This window comes from Schistocerca nitens, chromosome 5 (genome assembly GCF_023898315.1).
Source record: "Schistocerca nitens isolate TAMUIC-IGC-003100 chromosome 5, iqSchNite1.1, whole genome shotgun sequence".
NCBI lineage: Eukaryota > Metazoa > Arthropoda > Insecta > Orthoptera > Acrididae > Schistocerca > Schistocerca nitens.
The window spans coordinates 399,042,456-399,059,132 of record NC_064618.1 but is presented as its reverse complement, the minus strand read 5'-3'; positions in this window follow the sequence as shown (position 1 = coordinate 399,059,132).

The window sequence follows — 16,677 nt, the reverse complement described above, 5'->3', positions numbered from 1 at the left end:
GAATCTGGTTTTACTGTTCTTTAACTGGAGACTTGATCGTCTTTTGTGGATTTAAGAGCAGTTGTCTCTAACTGTGTGAAGAGTTTGACAGAGCACTGAAAGACCTGAGTCGAAACAAGGCCCCCGGAGTAGACAACATTCCATTGGAACTACTGACGGCCTTGGGAGAGCCAGTCCTGACAAAACTCTACCATCTGGTGAGCAAGATGTATGAAACAGGCGAAATACCCTCAGACTTCAAGAAGAATATAATAATTCCAATCCCAAAGAAAGCAGGTGTTGACAGATGTGAAAATTACCGAACTATCAGTTTCATAAGTCACAGCTGCAAAATACTAACCCGAATTCTTTACAGACGAATGGAAAAACTAATAGAAGCCAACCTCGGGGAAGATCAGTTTGGATTCCGTAGAAACACTGGAACACGTGAGGCAATACTGACCTTACGACTTATCTTAGAAGAAAGATTAAGGAAAGGCAAACCTACGTTTCTAGCAATTGTAGACTTAGAGAAAGCTTTTGACAATGTTGACTGGAATACTCTCTTTCAAATTCTAAAGGTGGCAGGGGTAAAATACAGGGAGCCAAAGGCTATTTACAATTTGTACAGAAACCAGATGGCAGTTGTAAGAGTCGAGGGACATGAAAGGGAAGCAGTGGTTGGGAAGGGAGTAAGACAGGGTTGTAGCCTCTCCCCGATGTTATTCAATCTGTATATTGAGCAAGCAGTAAAGGAAACAAAAGAAACATTCGGAGTAGGTATTAAAATCGATGGAGAAGAAATAAAAACTTTGAGGTTCGCCGATGACATTGTAATTCTGTCAGAGACAGCAAAGGACTTGGAAGAGCAGTTGAATGGAATGGACAGTGTCTTGAAAGGAGGATATAAGATGAACATCAACAAAAGCAAAACGAGGATAATGGAATGTAGTCGAAATAAGTCGGGTGATGCTGAGGGAATTAGATTAGGAAATGAGGCACTTAAAGTAGTAAAGGAGTTTTGCTATTTGGGGAGCAAAATAACTGATGATGGTCGAAGTAGAGAGGATATAAAATGTAGACTGGCAATGGCAAGGAAAGCGTTTCTGAAGAAGAGAAATTTGTTAACATCGAGTATAGATTTAAGTGTCAGGAAGTCATTTCTGAAAGTATTTGTATGGAGTGTAGCCATGTATGGAAGTGAAACATGGACGATAAATAGTTTGGACAAGAAGAGAATAGAAGCTTTCGAAATGTGGTGCTACAGAAGAATGCTGAAGATTAGATGGGTAGATCACATAACTAATGAGGAAGTACTGAATAGGATTGGGGAGAAGGGAAGTTTGTGGCACAACTTGACCAAAAGACGGGACCGGTTGGTAGGACATGTTCTGGGCATCAGGGGATCACCAATTTAGTATTGGAGGGCAGCGTGGAGGGTAAAAATCGTAGAGGGAGACCAAGAGATGAATACACTAAGCAGATTCAGAAGGATGTAGGTTGCAGTAGGTACTGGGAGATGAAGAAGCTTGCACAGGATAGAGTAGCATGGAGAGCTGCATCAAACCAGTCTCAGGACTGAATACCACAACAACAACAACTGTCTCTAACTTGTTTTTTAAGTATCTCCCTTTCAAGGTTATATTTTATCGGGCGAGTGCCTCATTATTATTTGTTACAGTGTTGTCTTAAAGTCTAAATTTGGTCTCGTGTGTGCTGGCCTCTTTCTTGCCATAAGCTACAAACTTTGTCTGAGCTGGGTCTGATACATGCGTTAGCATGCTGAGAGCTCCATATATATTTTGTTTCTTTGGGAGCATGTTGACACCGTCTCCATGAATCGGTCTGTCTGGCGTAGTGAGGCCCTTGTGGCATGCCATCAGCGCTACTGTTATCAGTATAGTTCTAGCTGTTCGTATGTTTGTTTGTGGCGTGGCCGTGCTCGCTGACGCTTGTGTCCGGTCCGTTCTGGACCTTCCCTGCTTCCGTTCTGTGCCTAAAAAAGAAGAAGGGAAAGATAGGGAAGTACTTGGTGCAGCTTCCTGTATATGTTCCTTTATCTTTGGTTTATTTCTGATGCCTTATCGCTCTTTCATACCCAACGTTAATGTGTTATAGATGTGGCGGAATTTCCGGCCAGTTTACTGGCGCTGTGAAGTGCTCCTAGAACCGCTCGGTCACTCCGGCCGGCTGAAAGTAAAAGCAATTGAAACTACCATGCCCTGTCACTCGTGGACTGAACAGAGGAAGAATTGATGTTGGATACATCTCTCGTCTGATATTCAAATAGAAAATACTTTACTTAATTGCCACACTCATCGTTCAGAATATGTGGCTGGTTGAACTAAACCAGGCACCTCGTGAGCAGCGAAACTTAACCACAAAACTGTAAATTGCCTAACCCAATATGAATATTAAATACCGATGACTAAAACTGAAGACTTCGGTAACTGCTCACTTTCATTTAAGGGGCACGAATTACACAAGTGAACTTGATGGAAAACAAATTACTGTAACTCAGATCGAATGCTGTATTTCCTACTTGATGCTTGTTGCACCCAGATCGTTCATATACTCTTATAAGAGCTTCATTTCGCCTGCCACACTAAATTGTGTCCAAAATAGGATGGAAGTTCCCGTGTCGTAATGTGACTCAGGAACTAAGATGCCTTTCCGAAAAACTGGCGACAAGCTGTGCCGTTCCTGCGTGCAAGTCACTGGTGCTCCAGCTGCCCAAGGACAAACGCTTACTTTGCAAAGCATCTGTGCTAGAGACAGAGAGAGAGTGAGTAGTGGGCATGGACGTGGAGGGGGGGGGGTGAGGGAAGGGGGAGGGGGATGGGACGGGAAGAGGGAGAGGGGGTTTGGGTCAGCGAGACGAGAGAGGGAGGGGGGGAGAAGGGGCGAGAGAGAGAGGGAGAGAGGGAGGAACATGGAGAGAGAGTGAGAGAAAGAGTGTGTGTGTGTGTGTGTGTGTGTGAGAGAGAGAGAGAGACATGCAGCTGTCTGCAAAAATGTAGATCGCTGCTGCATTTGTCGTTTTCAAGGAAGCGTCTCTGTTATAATAAGAGACTGTGGTGGTCGTTGTATTGGAATGAGTGAACTACCAGTCGTTCATTCCTGTTGGCCTTTACACGGACTGCTTCCGCGTCTCAACTGTACCGCTGATCTTAACGGCTGCATCCCAGTCGCGAGCGTAAATACCACATATGATACGTAACTTCTCTCTAGCTACGGCAGAAACCCAACTGTCAGCTCTGACGACTTGCACCGAGTCAACGATCGCCGTCCTCCAGCCAAGAACCAATCTCTCTTAAAAATATGCACGAAGTAACACTTTTTTTTATAGGTCTGTGTCAGACTACAGATCCAAACGACAGGAATTCAGACACCGTCGGTCACAGGAATTTTTGTTTCTTTTACTTATGGCTTCGTTTACCTGTGGCAAGATTTATGAACGTGAAAAACTACACTATTGGTCATTAAAATTGCTACACCATGAAGATGACGTGCTACAGACGCGAAATTTAACCGACAGGAAGAAGATGTTGTGATAGGCAAATGATTAGCTTTTCAGAACATTCACACATGGTTGGCGCCGGTCGCGACATCTACAACGTGCTGACATGAGGAATGTTTCCAACCGATTTCTCATACACAAACAGCAGTTGACCGGCGTTGTCTGGTGAAAAGTTGTTGTGATGCCTCGTGTAAGGAGGAGAAATGCGTACCATCACGTTTCCGGCTTTGATAAAGGTCGGATTGTAGCCTATCGCGATTGCGGTTTATCGAATCGCGACTTTGCTGCTCGCGTTGTTCGAGATCCAATGACTGTTTGCAGAATATGGAATCGGTGGGTTCACGAGGGTAATACGGAACGCCGTGCTAGATCCCAACGGCCTCGTATCTATAGCAGTCGAGATGAGATGCATCTTATCCTCATGGCTGTAACGGATCGTGCAGCCACGTCTCGATCCCTGAGTCAACAGATAGGGACGTTTGCAAGACATTAACCATCTGCACGAACAGTTCGACGACGTTTGCAGCAGCATGGACTATCAGCTCGGAGACCACGGCTGCGGTTACCCTTGACGCTGCATCACATACAGGAGTGCCTGCGATGGTGTACTCAACAACGAACCTGGATGCACGAATGGCAAAACGTCGTTTTTTCATATGACTCCAGGTTCTGTTTACAGCATCATGATGGTCGCATCCGTGTTTGGCGACATCGCGGTGAATGCACATTGGACGCGTGTATTCGTCATCGCCATACTGGCGTATGATCCGGCGTGATGGTATGTGGTGCCATTGGTTACACGTCTCGGTCACCTCTTATTCGCATGGACGGCACTTTGAACAGCGGACGTTACAATTCAGATGTGTTACGACCCGTGGCTCTACCCTTCATTCGAACCCTGTGAAACCCTACATTTCAGAAGGATATTGCACGCAGGTCCTTTACGGGCTTTTCTGGATATAGAAAATGTTCGACTGCTGTCCTGGCCAGCACATCCTCCAAATCTCTCACCAACTGAAAATGTCTGGTCAATGGTGGCCGAGCAGCTGGCTCGTCACAATAGGCCAGTCACTAGCCTTGATGAACTGTGGTATCGTGTTGAAGCTGCATGGCAGCTGTACCTGTACACGCCATCCAAGCTCTGTTTGACTCAATGCCCAGGCGTATCAAGGCCGTTATTACGGCCAGAGGTGGTTGTTCTGGGTACTTATTTCTCAGGATCTAGGCACCCAAACTGCGTGAAAATGTAATCACATGTCAGTTCTAGTATAATATATTTGTCCAATGAATACCCGTTTATCATCTGCACTTCTTCTTGGTGTAACAATTTTAATGGCCAGTAACATATAAGCTGAACCGAGCTTTGGAGATTACATTACGTCAATACACAACTGGTAGGGTACGCCGGTTGATGGGTCTGAGGACAGAAAAGGCATACAACATCCGACACGACGGTGGCTATTGAAACACTAGGATTCTCAAACCAAGTATCAGCATGACGACAGCTTTACTTTTCTTATGATTCCTTGTAAATAAATCCGAAAAAAGAGCCACGGAAAAGGTATCTGTGAGGTCGAGATCTGTAGGCTAAGCACGGTTTCAGCCTCACTAGGCTACATTGCGAAGGAAATAAATTACCACTTTTAAGAAACAGTCTTCCTTCATTCAATATATTGATAAATGGACGTATTAAGAGTGTTAATAGTAAAGCAAACGCTCCTCTACCTACAATCGTTTTCCGAAACGTTGGTTGTTTTCTGTTGTTCATGAAAAATTATGATTTGTGCATGTGGAATATCATACAAAGGCGTTCTGAAAAGTAACACCTTTGACTTTTTACCTGAATACTTGTAATGGTTTTTAAGTAAAAGAAACATTATTAACATTATACACCTTTATTGTTCATGTCTACGTGTTTACAACCCTCTGCTTCTCCGAATTTTAGGGTGTAACATGGCGATGTGCGACATAACTATGATGGTACGAGGGAAAAACCACGTTGTAATCGGCTGCACATGAAGCAACCTCTTCTTCAGCTTGACAACGCCAGACCACACACGACCACTGCGACATCTTTAACAATCCGAAGCCTTGAGTCCACCATCATCGATCATCCTCCATACAGTCCCAATTTTACCCCATCCAATTTTCAATTGTTTCCAGAACTTAAAGAACACCTTCGGAGACTTCACTTTGATAGTGATAAAGAGGCAAAAGCAGAGTTGAGGTTTTGGCGCCATCAACGAAGTAAAACATTCTACTCTAACGGCATCAACAAACTGGTCTCTCGTTGGGAGAAGTGTATTCGTCGTCAAGATGTCTATTTGAGAAATAAATATGTAGACATGAAGAACAAAGATGTAAATGTTAATGAAGTTTGTTTAACTTAAAAATTTTAAGAGTTCTCACATAAAAAATTCGGAGGCATTACCTTTCAACATTTTTCAAAACACATCAAGAGCAGCTACATTCATGGTACACATGTCGTATTATGATGTGTAATAAAAAGATGTCGTGTACACATGATAATGCCATACTATACTGCATGCAGGTAATAATCTGTGCACTGAAGAGCAGCAGCAGACTCTGTAGCGATGACTAAAAATGTGCTGCAACGATTCACACAATGAAGTATTACTATGCGCGTATTGATTACTTATCCTCGTGGCAATTCCCTCAGCTGTGCTGACGACAGCACTTATTTTATTGCTTGTACTTGTCTTATGAACCCCAGATAATGATTCAGTTTATCTCTGAAACCTAGCTTGTGGCAAAATCTCTGTCAGTTACTATTCCTGAAATTGCTGAAATCATTGTTGCGTTTCTCTTGGATTAGTGGATGATCCCTGATGTTGCAGAATAAGTTCGTCGGAATGGAGATGGAACAGAAATCTAAGAACATGTGCTTGAGTAAGCTAAGTAAGACTTTAAGGTTCTGATAAGATAAGGCTTAAAAGATTGGCGCTTGCGATTCAGTCTTTCCTCCGTATCTCTTACTTAACATCCTCTTCACTCTTTCCTCTCTCTCTCTCTCTCTCTCCCTCTCTCTCTCCCTCCCTTGCCCACGCTTTGTCCCTCTTTTTCAGATATGCAAAAAGTACTCTATTAGACGATAATCATGAAAGTGAGGAAGGCAAGTGTTACTGTTAACTGTGGTATGGTGTACATGTTGCACGGGAACTATAGATCTTAACCTAACTACCAGTAATTTATTCTCAACAGTTCGTGGCGACACGATACCTGTGATCTCTGCCTGGATTTCAGATTTTGTCATCTGTCTATTTGTCACAGCCAACCAAATAAACCCACGACTGCTTCAGGTGTACTCCTAGTGGAAGGACCTGATCTTATTCTTATTGTAGTACTGTTGTCTTCAGCCTATATAGTCAACACTCATTAAGCAGTAATTACACTACAATTGTATGTCTGTGCAATCTGTTAGTATGGTGCTCCCATGTCCCTCATACCTGCAAGTCGACTAACGTTAATGTCTGAACGATGGCGATAAGCTGCATGTACATGTTAGTAGTGGGGTAATGAGGGTGATGGAACATATTTGATACCTAAGTGATATGATAATTAATTAAAATGTGACAGCTGATTGATTTGCAGTCTTAACTTATTGTTCCACTAAGTGGTTCATGATCCCCCGGGGGCTGGGATTATCCAACCTTCTGAGAAACCCTCATCCCTTTCCCTCCATATCTTTCGATGGAGACCCCCCCCCCCCCAAACAGATACTGTTAAACAGGCTGAACAGAATCCCCCCAAACACTTCTGATTACTAGTAAGAGCTAGCCATTATAAAACAAATAGTATTATAAAACGGACACAAAGAAATAATGGTGGACAAACTAAACAAAAACAAACAAAGAGACAAATAATGAAAAATCAAAAAATGGCATACAGTGACTTTCCACAACAAATTCACACATAAAATAGGTAACATATTCAAACAACAAGGCATAAACATTGCTTATAAAACAAACAATTCCATAAAAAACCACATCCAAAAACTGAAGTCAAAACCAGATACCAACAATCTGGTATCTATCAGCTCAGTTGCAGAGATTGTGAGAATATATGAATTGGAATGACTGGCAGGGCATTCGACACAAGATATAAAGAACACATCAAAATGGCTCTGAGCACTATGGGACTCAACTGCTGTGGTCATAAGTCAAGAACACATCAGCTCATTTAAATATGGTATAAATCATTCAACATTTTCGATTCATCTAACACAAGAACACCATAGACCAAGCAATACTGAAAAAAGATATGAATATCACGAAAATCAGTAAAGACAGACACCTCCTCCCTTTCCAAGAAAATTTCCACATATAAAAACATTAACACCAAATAAACAGTTGCTCTATGACCAAATAAATATTGAAAACCAGACCCTACACAAAATAATTGATGAAATTACATGAAAAAGAAAAGGGTCTTTTTAATCGTTCACCCCTCCGACTTCCCCTGAACACCCCCCCCCCTCCCCCGCTCCCGCTCACAATTTCATTCCACTTCTCGCTCCTCATCTTCTCCTCTCTAACTCAACTCACACTCCATCACACTGCTATACACTTATGTCGACTTATCATGGTTTCTTCTTCTCCTACACAAAAAAAAGAACCCTCAACCGCTGTTCCTTCCTACCCTTATACAATACATAAAGAGACAGAAACATAATTAAATAGAATTACACAGATACAATAATCTAATAAAAAATGTTATATGTCAAAGACAAAATAGTGGAAAGGTTATGTTGGCGACACTACAAAACGCAAACCACAACACATACTTACGAGCAAAAAACAAACAGAATACAGTGGTGTGCATAAAAGTGTGTTGTGAAATACATAAGAAATGCATAGTGCTGCAGAAGAACTAGAAACTAGACCAAAATTATCAGTGTCTAACACAGAAACACAACGATGTGCTAGCAGACGGCATTTCTCGATGTAACCGAGAAATCAACCGAAAATCACTGTACGTACAAATCGACTTACTCTTAACGAACTATTTTTCGACCTAAAAGCAAAACAAAATGTAAATAACCTAATTACAGTCCACTGATAGTGCTTTACCTCAATAAAGCGAAACTCGTCTAGTGAAAAATGGTTCAAATGGCTCTAAGCACTATGGGAGTTAACATCTGAGGTCATCAGTCCCCTAGACTTAGAACCTAACTAACCTAAGGACATCACACACATCAATGGCAGAGGCAGGATCCGAACCAGCGACTGTAGCCTGGTGGAAAAAAAAATCACACATTTTTTGTAGTTGAAACGACAAAACAAAAATACCCTCAAGAGTTATAAAGCAACTACGGACACTATGGCCACACAAATCAAGAATCTGATTAATTTACATGTGGGGGGGGGGGGGGAGGCGATAATCGTCCAGCGCAAACACTCGCCATCTGCGAAAACACTCGCCATATTGGACCTCCTGATGCAACACAAATGTCCACTTCTGTCGCTGCTCAGCCAGCATACTTGTTACTTTGCTGTTCATCCACCCGGAGGACCCTGCTGCCGGTATTTGTCTCTGTGGCTACAGGCAAGAGCTGAAAGATCGGAGCATTCTGTGTAACTAACAATTCGTCACGGGACAGGCCACAGTTTTAGGCCGGCCAAGCCCCCTTGACTGCCCCTGCTGTTTGGTAGAGCACACTGTGAGACAAGCAGGTATAGTTTGTATGTATAGTGCTAACTGCAGTCCCATCCCCTGCATAGATTCCTCCCAGTTTAAAAAATACACTTTACTCAGTCTGAGACAGGGATGTTGTTATCCATACACCTCGAATTTCTCACATGAAATGTAGTTACCTCCCTTTTACACGAGTTATTTTCGAAGACAGATGAACTCAGATCATACACGCATTTCCCATAGGCTATATGTGCTCTAAGTGTTCGCGCATCAGATAAAAAAATGTTCTTATTAGTTTAATATCCGTTATGCCATGTATCACAAGACTAGAATGATAAACTCATTTTTTGCTCATGGCGGAATGCTAAGAGAGTGTTCTACTTCTGAAACGCCCAAACGCCAACTAGAACTAAATAAAAGTTAGCTGTGATATTAGGTAAGTATTAGCAAATTTCTTACAAAAATAATCTAAATGTAAGTTTAGTTATCATACCTGAGCATCTCTAATTGGCTTTAGGAAACTGACTTCGGAAAATGTTAACTATGTACATGAACTGACGTGAGATGTAGCACTTAACATGGTTCAAATGGCTCTGAGCGCTATGGGACTTAACATCTGAGGTCATCAGTCCCCTAGACCTTAGAACTACTTAAACCTAACTAACCTAAGGACACCATACACATCCATGGCCGAGGCGGGATTCGTACCTGCGACCATAGCGGTCGCACAGTTTCGGACTGAAGCGCTTAGAACCGCTCGGCCACACCGGCCGGCAGCACTTAACATGAAATCATGTCCATGCAGTTACTAAGAAATTAGCTAACAGACGCGGCGTGGCGGCTATTCATTTTGCCAATTTTCCATTAGACATCAAAATAAAAAATGAACTGCGTATGTCGCGTAATATCGAAAAAATTTATTTCCGTGTATTCGTGAAAACACTTCTGAAATTATGACAGTCGTACAAAAATATGCCTAATATACAAATGTGTAAGCACAGTAACCAAATTAAGAAATGCAGTATGCAAAATACAAATTCTCCATGATGGTTATTTAACTTCTCAGTATACTCGATATCAGATGATCCCAGATAGTTTCTGTACACTGGGCGCAGCTGCTTCGCATGTCAACTACGCGATTTTGTAAAATGTCTCTATGGCAACAGCTCTTCTTAGCTCTATAGACGGCTATTGTTATGGCCTACAGCCGTTTGCGCTTCACATTTGAAAGTTGTGAACAGCGTTGCCACGTATCAGGAATTTCCTGACACGTCTGAAAGAACAGTCACTACGCATTGGTATAAGTGATTCGCCTAGATTTTTTTCGTTTTTTCAGTGCGGATGCACAAGTACGTGCGACCTCCTGTGGGAATCTCTGAGTAGCGAGCATGGAGGAAATGGACGGCGACTGCCTGCGGGTAGGTGGGGTTCGGTAGGAATGTGGGTCGGCAGTGAGGCGTACCGAGATAGTACGCGCAGATAGGATAACATTGTGTCCCGGATGGCGCCGCGGTAAACACACCTGCCTAGTCAGCGGAAGATCCCAGGTTTGAATCCCGGTCTGGTACACATTTTCGCTCGTCGCCGCTGATCCCGCGTAATTTTCCGAGCAGCTGACATCAGTAATCCATTCTCTTTCCTTTCCTTTCTCCCTCCCTCCACCTTCAATTTATATACAAGACTTCATGCACGATGCGGCTTTCTTCATGTCTGTCAGTGTTTATGACGTCATATCTCTTTGTTTCATACAATGATATAATTTTGTAGGTACATTCAGAGGCATTTGGAGATACTGTCAGCAAAATATGTTGCAAATAGAGTTAGTAGCAAAGAAGTAGTACATTTAAACGTCATACGTGACGAGGCAGTTTTTGACGCGTCTCATCGTTTATGGCGATCTCAGGGACCATGATACGTAGGTGCTTCTTATCCACATAGCCGTTGTCGTCTGGCAGTAAGGGAGATGTGTACCAAGTTTGGTTGTTGTATGTCCATCTTTGTGATTAGAGGTCTGGGGGACTTCGGCCGTTCACTTATATAAGAAAATTAAACACCTAAAGCTGTCCTCAACCCATAGTTGATACTTGATGGTAGGAGAGACTACATTGCGGTTACAGATAATCTGCAAAAACGAGTTATTGTTGTTGGCCTCTGATACATCGTGTGTACAGACAGTGTTAACCCTCTCGGCATCAGCTAAGTCCTGAAGATGGTGCACTGAAGCACCGAAACTCGTAGCCATACAATAAATGACATCATAAAGGCATTTGTAGGTGTTTCATTTTTTTACCTAAGTTTAGTCGAAACTGGTTCAGTGGTTTAGAGGGAGATTTGGATCATACAGACACACATAAATTTTCATCATATGTATGGATGTCAGGGGTGAACCGATGTAGAGTACCAACGAACTATAGCGTTCCAGGGCAGAGGTGTTTCGGATTTTTGAGCCGGAGGAGAGGTGCTTGAGTAGGCAAAACTCCGGGCGCGCGAGATTTTATGTGTCTCGGAACCGACCTGGTGCAGGCGAAAGCAGGCACGATTCTTTACTGGCTTGACACGCTCCTCAACTCACGCTGTTGTGCAGAAATCAGTGAATCACAGAATCACTGGTTGGCCCGCACTACCCCGGGATAGGTGGACATTGAAAGCCCTTTTCAGCGTCCCAGTGTGCGCCTGGCCTCACTATGAGTTGTCACCTTTAGTTATGCACGTCTTTTGAGAATTAAATGTATAGAAAAACACTGCATCTATAAGTGGGTCATGCAAACCTCCTGGAAAAGAATAAAAAAACAAAATTGATGCTGCTCGACTGATGCTAGTAAACAGAGAGCGCTAAACGGCGAGTTGCCGTCCACAACGATGAAAGAGACAACCAAGATACGAAAATGTATTTATTGCAGACTGTCAGTGATCCACTGACTCGCTAATCCCTGATATTTTACACGCAGGGTGTACGGCAACCACACAGTAACGTATCTCTCCAAGTGACGACAGCGCAGTGAATTTAATTGAAAACGGTGACGTGTAGCAGCAGATGTGCTCCGGTTGAGATAACTTGCGGCAGTGACAAATTGCCAGCAGGAGATAGCGCGGTGTTATCTCACACGGTCAGTGGGAGCAACTAGAGAGTAAGAACCGGTCGTAAGCGGACAGATTTTGCCGCATTCCTAGGATCTATTGTTTATTTTTATACTGTGATATAAATACAGTGGGAAATAAAAGTAAATTTTAATGTCTTGCCTAACACTGTTGTGGGGCAATACTGATGATGTCGTTGATTTGCAGAATTGTGGAACATGTCTGATGTTCGCGTATTACGACGTTTTTGGAGAACGAAGGTCAACATGAATTCCGCAAATAGTGAACTTATGAAAGTTAGCTCTTTCTGGCTTCCACGTTACGGTAGGTTTCGGCATCACAGGTCATACAAAAACAGCCTTTAGCGGCGAAGACGATAGGAACTTATACACCGATGGAAAAAAAATCGCAACACCAAAAAATAATTGATGTAGAGCAATGAAATTTCGGGAATACATTTGTGTAGGTAACATATTTTAGAGATTAACGTTGCAAGATCACGGTTTAATTTAAGCGGCCGGCCGGGGTGGTCGAGCGGTTCTAGGCGCTACAGTTTGGAGCCGCGCGACCGCTCCGGTCGCAGGTTCGAATCCTGCCTCGGGCATGGATGTGTGTGATGTCCTTAGGTTAGTTAGGTTTAAGTAGTTCTAAGTTCTCGGGGGACTGATGACCTCGGAAGTTAAGTCCCATAGTGCTCAGAGCAATTTGAACGATTTTAATTTAAGCGCGAGATAGTTCATTGCAACTTGTGAAAGTCAGCTCTTTCTGGCTGCCACGGTACGACAGGTTTCGGCATCACAGGTCATACAGAAACAGCCTTCAACGGCGAAGACGATAGCAACTTATACACCGATGGGGAAAAAAAAATCGCAACACCAAAATTGTTGAATGCCAGCATGTAAACGTGAATGCACTGTGTTGTACTGATGCCGGATGTCAGTTTGTGCGATGGAGTTACACGCCTGTTGCAGTTGGTCGGTTTAACACAGGGACTGTTAATGCTGCTTGTGTATGACGGTAGCCGGCCTGGGTGGTCAAGCGGTTCAAGGCGCTACAGTCTGGAACCGCGCAACCGCTACTGTTGCAGGTTCGAATCCTGCCTCGGGTATGGATGTGTGTGATGTCCGTAGGTTAGTTTGGTTTAAGTATTTCTAAGTTCTTGGGGGACGGATGACGTCGGAAGTTAAGTCACATAGTGCTCAGAGACATTTGAACCATTTCTGTGTATCTACATCTACATCCATACTCCGCAAGCCACCCGACGGTGTGTGGCGGAGGTGTGTGTACGATGCTAGAGTTGTCCGAAAATGTCCCATCTGTACTCGACTGAAGGCAGATCTGGTGATCGAACAGACCAAGGTAAAATAATGACACTGTCTAGAGTATGTGAAGCTACAACAGCTGTACTTAGGCGAGCGTTGTCCTGTTCTGAAACGCTCCCTGGAGTGCTGTTCGTGAGTGGAAGCACAACAGGTGGAGTCACCAGGCTGACCCACAATTTGGCAGTCAGGGTGCGTGGGATAATCACGAGAGCGCTCCTGCTGTCGTACGAAATCACAACCCACACCAAAGCTCCAGGTGTAGGTAGGCCGATTGTAGTCCATCAACTGGCCTCCTTCTAAACAACACATGGGCATCAGTGGCACTGAGGCACAACCAGATTACTTCAGAAATCACAACAGGCCCCCACGCTGCCCTCCAAGAAGCTCTCGCTTGGCGCCAAAGAAGTCACAAATGGTGATGATTTGGGGTTAGTGGAATGCACGCTACATGACGTTTGGTTTGGAGTTGCCCTTAAAGAAACCCTGCCCGCCCGGTTGGCCGTGCGATCTAACGCACGGCTTTCCGGGCGGGAAGGAGCACCAGGTCCCCGGCACGAATCCGCCCGGGGGATTTCTGTCGCGGTCCGGTGAACCGGCCAGTCTGTGGATGGTTTTTAGGCGGTTTTCCATCTGCCTCGGCGAATGCGGGCTGGTTCCCCTTATTCCGCCACAGTTACACTATGTCGACGATTGCTGCGCAAACAAGTTCTGCACATACGCATACACCACCATTACTCTACCACGCAAACATAGGGGTTACACTCGTTTAGTGTGAGACTTTCCCTGGGGGGTCCACCGGGGGCCGAACCGCACAATAACCCTGAGTTCGGTGTGGGGCGGCGGAGGGGTGAAGTGGACTGCGTTAGTTGTCGTGGGGTTGTGGACCACTGCGGCTGCGGCGGGGACGAACCCTATCCGTCGTTTCTAGGTCCCCGGTTAACATACAATGCAAAGAACCTTTTTGGCTCAAATGGTTCAAATGGCGCTGAGCACTATGGAACTTAACATGTGAGGTCATCAGTCCCCTAGAACGTAGAACTACTTAAACCTACTAGGACATCACACACATCCATGCTCGAGGCAGGATTCGAACCTGCGACCGTAGCGGTCTCGCGGTCCCACACTGAAGCGCCTAGAACCGCTCGGCCACTACGGCCGGCTAAACCTTTTTGTAACTGTTCGTTGTGTCGCTACGGTGTCAGCTGCTCCGGAAATTGTAGCTGCAGATGCAATAAGATGCGCCAGAGCCGCGAGCCGAACACGACGGTCTTCGCTCTCGGTAGTGCCAAGTGGCTGTCCGGAGCCCGGTCTTCTTGCGACCGTACATTCTCGTAACCACCGCTGCCAGCAATCACATACAGTGGCTACGTTCCTGCCAAGAACACCCAACTTCTCGTAATCCTATTAGACGACATCGTTCAAACTCAGTGAGGTGTTGATAATCGCGACTTTGTCGCCTTAAAGGCGTTCTCCTAATATCAGCTCATCACGTCCAGTCTCAAAGGTATGTAACGCTCTTACGCGACTGGTGCGGAATTTAATTATGCATCGCCTTTCTGATGTGGAAACAGGCTACCAGTTTTCGTTTATGTCGCAGAACTCCTTATTGGCGTTACGATTTTTTTCCCGTCAATGTATTTTCTCTCAGTTGTGACCGTAATACTTAAACAAACGTATTATTGCTTTACGTTCCCGTTTTAGTTTCTTTCTCTTCCTACAATTTTCTTTCACTACGCCAATTGATTTTTCGATGTACAAGTTGAAAAACAATGGTCGTCACTTGCATTCCAGTCTCAGGTTCTACGTAACATGGAATTGTATTTATAAGTCTTCCACGTTCATTATTCGTACTTGGTTTATATATACAGGGTGGTCCATTGATCGTGACCAGGCCAAATATCTGACGAAATAAGCGTCAAACGAAAAAACTACAAAGAACGAAACTTGTCTAGCTTGAAGGGGGAAACCAGATGATGCTACGGTTGGCCCGCTAGATGGCGCTGCCATAGGTCAAAAGTACATCAACTGCGTTTTTCAAAATAGGAACCCCCATTTTTATTATATATTCGTGTAGTACGTAAAAAATATCAAAGATTTAGTTTGACCACTTTCTTCGCTTTGTGATAGATGGCGCTGTAATAGTCACAAACATATGGCTCACAATTTTAGGCGAACAGTTGGTAACAGGTAGATTTTTTAAATTAAAACACAGAACGTAGGTACGTTTGAACATTTTATTTCTGTTGTTCCAATGTGATACATGTACCTTTGTGAACTTATCATTTCTGAGAACGCATGCTGTTACAGCGTGATTACCTGTAGATACCACATTAATGCAATAAATGCTAAAAATGATGTCCGTCAACGTCAATGCATTTGGCAATACGTGTAACAACATTCCTCTCAACAGCGAGTAGTTCGCCTTCCGTAATGTTCGCACATGTATTGACAATGCGCTGACGCATGTTGTCAGGCGTTGTCGATGGATCACGATAGCAAATATCCTTCAACTTTCCCCACAGAAAGAAATCCGGGGACGTGAGATCCGGTGAACGTGCGGGCCATGGTATGGTGCTTCGACTACCAATATGGTATTCAATACTGCTTCAACCGCACGCGAGCTATGTGCCGGACATCCATCATGTTGGACGTACATCGCCATTCTGTCATGCAGTGAAACATTTCGTAGTAACATCGGTAGAACATTACGTAAGAAATCAGCATCCATTGCAGTATTTGGATTGCCCTCGAAAGAATGGGGGCCAATTATCTTTCCTCCCATAATGCCGCACCATACATTAACCAACCAAGGTCGCTGATGTCCCACTTGTCGCATCCATCGTGGATTTTCCGTTGCCCAATAGTGCATATTACGTCTGTTTACGTTATCGCTGTTAGAGAATGACACTTGGGCGCTAAATAGAACGCGTGCAAAAAATCTGTCATCGTCCCGTAATTTCTCTTGTGCCCAGTGGCAGAACTGTACACGACATTCAAAGTCGTCACCATGCAATTCCTGGTGCATAGAAATATGGTACGCGTGCAATCGATGTTGATGTAGCATTCTCGACACCGACGTTCTTGAGATTCCCGATTCTCGCGCAATTTGTCTGCTACTGACGT